We start from the raw sequence: 6,528 nt of genomic DNA, 5'->3' as shown, positions 1-6,528 counted from the left end.
TCTGATGACGGTCGCATGTAGTGTGCGCCGTGTCAGTTTGAATAAATGTGTTTTTTTTCGCTCGTGGCGTAGTTGCCAACCTTCCTTCTTACACATTACACATACCGCTGTCATATCAAACCAAAATCGAAAGTGATATTTTCTATGCAAGCGCCTGTGGTTATTAATGCTTAATCTTTACCACCAATTGTAGATAATTCTTCATCATTAAATATTATCGAAGCTGTGAAGAAATACGAACTTGTACAGTAAGTGAACGCTTACAGTGATATTCAAAAACCATTCATTACATTTTTGACTGAAATGTAGAACATTATCAAACTTATAATAAAAATATATGGTTTTCCGGAACTGCTTTCCTGTTGAAGTATCTAGCATATTGCCCATTGACAGCAATAGCGTATGAAGCTGTAGACCATCTCTAAATAATTCATATCTCGCATAAGTTTGTTGTCTCAATTTAACGGTTTTATGTACCTTTTCCATACAAATTAACGCCCAGTCTTATACCCTACGCTCCATCAGTCACTTCGTCATCGGCGCAGAAATACCAGGCGGACTACATTTTATAATCATTAAAGATCTGTATCCAACTACACTGTTTATATAAAGACTGGATAAAATATTGTGTTCTAGGAATTAATAAACACGAACTGTAGTTTACAAGTGTCGTTTATTATTTCTAACGTATATTAACGAATGTCATTTTGACGAATTGGTGTATCTACTTTAAGTAAGCAGGTAAAGAAAAAAACATGATAATAGCATGTTAGGCCTCATTCGAAATGTAATAAAAGGAAATTTCAATGGTTTGTCGTTTAATATAAAAAAAAATTCACCGCTATTAAGCTGCAAACCATTGAATATCCTCTATATGTTTGCATAAAAAATCTAAAGCAAAAAAAAAAACAAAACAAAACAAAAAACAGGTACACTGTGAAAATGAGGGTACCTTCAACTTAAGAGTCAAGGACAATGTGCTTAACGGTCATGAATTAAACATAACATAAACAAAATTTACAGTTCAGTTTTGAGTTCATGATGACGTCCTTTTAAGTGAAAAAACGGTCTTTAAGTATTGATGTATGGACTTGTGTTTATGATGTTTGGATATCTATGAATGATGTCTAGCAATACTCTTTACTCGATGGAATACATTATGACTGACATTCGTTCCAGTAGCTTGTCAGGTACTGCCCAATTCTGTACATTACGTTCTTCAATTCGATAGTATTATATGCCAAATAAAAAAGTCCGGAATGCCAGGAAGGAATTGAACGTTTAATACTTTTTTTCTAAACACTGAAGGGAAATCAAACCTGGTTGTTTCAATTAAATTGTACATCATTTCATCATCTTAAAATGTTTTTTTCAACAGAAGTCAATGCTAATCACGGTATATATAACGACGATGTAATAATCTGGTTGATGTCAACATCACAAATATAATCAGGATGACTGTTAGAATGTTTTTATCCGACGACTGTACTTGGAGTATTCTTCGCTAATGATGGAAGGTATTGGTTCCAAAAATGGACCCTGTCAAGTGTCACGTGATATTGTGGTGATATATTGCTGTCAAATCGTTGGTAGAGCCCAGCTACCTGGTCGTATCTTGGCCAATGAGGAAGACCAGGACCATTTGGTGAACTGTAAACAAAAACAACAGATATTTGTTTCATAAAAGTATGTTTTCTATAGAAAAAGGGACACTGGATTTTAAATTTGTGTCAGCATCATTTATATTACATGTGTTGTGATAGGAGAGACAAAAATATAACAGGGAAATGTTCATGTCATCTCAGTCTTTTTTTGTGGTACGAATATTATTGATTAGATATCGAAACAATGTACAGTGATCGATAGCATATTTTACATAAACGGAATTTATTACATAAGAAAAACTGAGACATAAAAAACAAACAGAACACAGCGTCATACGTCATTAAATCATACGACGTAAAAATTGCTAGATGTTTTGATATCAAATGCTGTAAACGTACATATGTCAGTGAGGAAACTGTTTTAGTGATTTGTCGCTCTGAAAATATGACACTTAATTACGATTCAAATAGGAACGTCTATATAACATTTATGTAGGATTGTACCGTAAGAAGGGTGCAAACGTGCCGGTGTAACGTTGAAAAAGGACCCCGTGGAAAATGGAACCTTTCAACGTTGAAAAGGCGCGGATCCAGGCATTTGAAAAGGGGGGTCCAGTTATTTAGTTGTAATGCGAGCCCAATATTTTTTGGGCGAGGGGTCTGAAGGCCAAAATTTCGGAAAATGAAATGATTATAGGGAATTTTGCATTCTTTCTTCTTTCGGGGATAAGATTTTCGATAAGCGGGGTGGGGGTGTTGTTTGGCATAGGTTTTTTTTAAGGCTATGGCGACGGCGCCTCATATAATTGGGCATAAAAAGATAGAAAAATACAGTGTACGAATCGTTGTCTTCATGAAGCCTACCTTGATGGGAATCCATATTTCTCTATATCGTAGATTGTACATTTCCTCTGGGTTGGGATTTTGGGACCATACTTCTAAATAAGGTGTGAGTGTCATTATAATTTGAGAGGTGTCACTTTTGGATGTCGATTTAACATTTTCGACAATTTCTTCTTTCGGGCTTTGACTTTGCGTGTCTTTCGGTTTAGGTTTGAAGAAGCTATCTAGATATATATCGTTGATTGTGCTTTCTTCATATTTACGCACCAAAAAACTAAACACCGGAAACCCCTAGATTTATAATAATAAACGGATTTCCGGACTTCGAAAAACAGCATGGCTATCTGCGTATTTCATTATCATTAATTTTAATTAATCTACGTTTAGATTTGTTGTAGATCTAGCTAGCTTATCTATCATATTCTGATATTTTCCCTGTTATTATGTAAAAAATTCCCACAAACGCTACAATTTTTTGGTTGAAAACACATATTACATACACAAACAACCACATGTAATAACCGATATTAAAATTACACAGCTTGCCCGGGTAGAAAAAATGCAGGTTAACACGATTTGAAATTGTAGCGCAAGTTTTTCCATACTGAGGAATAGGATGCAAGAAGTCTCCCAAATAATGACAACGGTCACAACATTTACTTTACATTTCTTAGGAATTTAAGCGTAATGTTCTTTTCAAACTACTTCAAAAGACAGCCACCTGTCCGTCTTTGGGAATTCTGTTAAGGGATTTTTGTTATGGTAACTTGTTTTTAGATGGAATTGCAAAATAAAGTACTTTGAAGAAATTACGTAAATGTATTGTATTATTTCAAGATAAACTTGATTTCGTGGAATGCACACATGTAGATGGTGACCTATCTAGCTGTGACGTCACAAGTGTGTAGTACCCACACTATATAGTATATCAACAAGAGAGACGAAGCATGAAATCAAATATCAATGTGTGAAACTGCGCGATATCACTATATTTTAACATATCACACAAGTGTAGCGTAGATTAGTGCAGTATTGATACATGTAAGTGTAGCGTAGAGTATAGTGCAGAATTGATAAGTGTAGCGTAGCGTAAAGTGCGATATTGATAAGTGTAGCGTATAGCGTATAGTGCAGTATTGATAAGTGTAGCGTAGCGTATAGTATAATATTGATAAGTGTAGCGTAGCGTACAGTGCAGTATTGATAAGTGTTGCGTAGCGTACAGTACCGTATTGATAAGTGTAGCGTAGCGTACAGTACCGTATTGATTAGTGTAGCGTAGCGTATAGTACAGTATTGATAAGTGTAGCGTAGCGTATAGTACAGTATTGATTAGTGTAGCGTAGCGTATAGTACAGTATTGATTAGTGTAGCGTAGCGTATAGTACAGTATTGATAAGTGTAGCGTAGCGTATAGTACAGTATTAATAAGTGTAGCGTAGCGTATAGTACAGTATTGATTAGTGTAGCGTAGCGTATAGTACAGTATTGATAAGTGTAGCGTAGCGTATAGTGCAGTATTGATAAGTGTAGCGTAGCGTATAGTACAGTATTGATAAGTGTAGCGTAGCGTATAGTATACTATTGATAAGTGTAGCGTAGCGTATAGTACAGTATTGATAAGTGTAATGTAGCGTACAGTGCAGTATTGATAAGTGTAGCGTAGCGTATAGTGCTATATTGATAAGTGTAGTGTAGCGTAATGCAATAAATCGTGGGTATCCGACAATGACTACCTTCCACTCTTACACGGAAATTAAGGAGGTCATTCACTCTACCTAAATATTGCTGGTACAACACTGTAGAACACAACGCGCTTGTATTAAGCAAGAGTTATTTTCTCCCGATTTATCAGATTTATCAAGAGCAAAGTTGATTTTATCACAAATGAACGTCTGATAACACTCTACCATCCTAGGTAGTAGGTATTCCAGAGTCGTACTTTTACAATCGCTACCGGAAAACTGGAAGTAACATGACCCATGAGTCAGACTGATATGATAATTAGTAAACACGTACAAATGTAGGTGAGTACAGGTATTCGTTTTAACTTGGTTCTCCTAAGATTTTTTTTCAGACATTTTATTATGTAAATATATTAGTAAAGGGTGCTTATGCTTCTGTCTATCTCAAAATGTATTTTTTGTTTGTCTATAGTTGAAAGTCGTATGATCAATAATGATATCTGAAATATTTATCTGAAATTTCACAACACAGAACAATATCTGAAGTAAACATGGCTATTTTGAGAGGGGTTAGTTTTGTAACGTGTCGGGGGTCCGTACCCAAGTTACTTCTTGGGATCCCTTTTATGTGCTCTTACCGGGTGCTCAAAAAGTGACGATATATACAAAAATATATTCTGAGCATGCCTTGCTCAACATAATAAAATATATACACACACCCTTACTGAGCAGAACTGACTAACAATAATTACAGATATTAACTATATGTAGAGCAAAGGGCAAAACGTCTCTACCTATATCTGCTCACTACTTAAACAACACTAAATATCAACTATTAACACAAGATAAATTATAAGAGAGAGCATGTAATGTTACGGCTATGTTAGACCCCAGTACTCGATCCCCGAGTACTCCCACCAGACTACTACGCCGGTACGCCTGTCCGCTCAAAGGGACATAACTCCTATAACACCGACCAGCACGCACACACACACAACAGCTACAATGCACCGCTGCTCACAGTCACGGCCAGCCTCAGGTACCAGTGCTCAGAACACTCCAGAGCACGCGTTACAGCGTCTGCTCACTACAGCAGGGCCCGTATATTATTTACTATACGACCGCTCTAACCTACGGGATGCATGTGAAGAGAGCAAGACTGAAGGAAAGCACTATTTCAGCTACGTCTACAGTCTGCTCACTCACTTTAGCTCGTAGTTTATTACCGTACCTTTTTAGTGCTGCTGCCTGGTCAGTCATCGAAGTCTGGTCTTAATAAAAATTATGATAGTGGGTTATACTTATGTGTGCTTATTAAATATTTTAGCTCCTACGGATCGATAGATGGATACTATTGTAAAACTCAGTTCAGTATATACTTAAAAATTACTTAAAAATTTAACTTAAAATAGAGCTTTTCCAAAACAATCTGACTGAAAAAAATGAGAGAAAAACAAAAACAAAAAAATTTAATTAGATGATTGCTTAATGTAATGAAATTTGGTTCGCTAATAGATATGCCTCAAGTAAATCAAAATTATATATCTACTGTTGCGGGAATATGGCTTAATTAAAGGCCGATACTTATTGTATGTAGGAAATTAGTCCTGCTGCTGTAAAATAAATTATCTGATAACACTATCTGATAAACTACAACTAAAGAACTTAACTTTTCAGCAGGACTTCTCTGGAATTTCGGTGACTATTCTGTTCTCGGCCAGGATGCACAACACACAGTATAATCCAAGAATATCACACTATCGCACTAAATATCCACAAAAAGAAATCACACTGGGGATTACTATCTATATCCTAACACTAAAACAGCTGTCGACACTATTCTAACTACTTCTACCCTAACTGACAAGCTAGCAGACGGCTTTATATACCCTCTCAAACCCGAAGGTAGCGCCATCTATGTTCCCGCCGGAACTTTCCTATACTATATCTGCTTATTATTGACACCGAGGTGGTATCAAAACACGGAAGTAAACAGGTATTGTAGCATTATAAACTGTATAACATATGTACAAATAAACAAACAGCTGGATAGGTGAAAATATGCTTGTCACACTTTCGCGATTTCGATATGTAAACCCTACGCGTGAGGGTAATTTTTACGATCGATCTACCCATTTATTGTTCGAGATTAGGCAAACTGATATCTACGGAAGCCAGTTAGGGTCACAGCGAAAAAATATTTTATGTCGTAATAACGACATAATACAATGTATCTCGTAATAACGACTAAGCTATGTCGTAATAACGACTTAGTATCTCGTAATAACGACTTAGCCATGTCGTAATAACGACTTAGTATCTCGTAATAACGACTTAGCTATGTCTTAACTTGGAGCAAGTCATGTGTGGTATTATTGCGTGTACAAATATACAAC

General features: G+C 36.0%; 1 long non-coding RNA gene across 1 annotated transcript; it reads right to left on the bottom strand.

The window, feature by feature from the left end:
• Positions 1-1,268: 1,268 nt before the first annotated feature.
• LOC117318505 lies at positions 1,269-5,491 on the bottom strand. Its single transcript, XR_004530383.1, has 2 exons — positions 5,364-5,491; positions 1,269-1,650 (listed from the first exon to the last, which is right to left on the bottom strand). It is a non-coding gene; the product is annotated as an uncharacterized LOC117318505 (long non-coding RNA).
• Positions 5,492-6,528: the final 1,037 nt, after the last annotated feature.

This window comes from Pecten maximus, unplaced genomic scaffold, assembly GCF_902652985.1.
Source record: "Pecten maximus unplaced genomic scaffold, xPecMax1.1, whole genome shotgun sequence".
NCBI classification, from domain to species: Eukaryota; Metazoa; Mollusca; class Bivalvia; order Pectinida; family Pectinidae; genus Pecten; species Pecten maximus.
The sequence above is the reverse complement of the archived record's forward strand: the minus strand, read 5'-3'. Positions and strand labels throughout refer to the sequence as shown.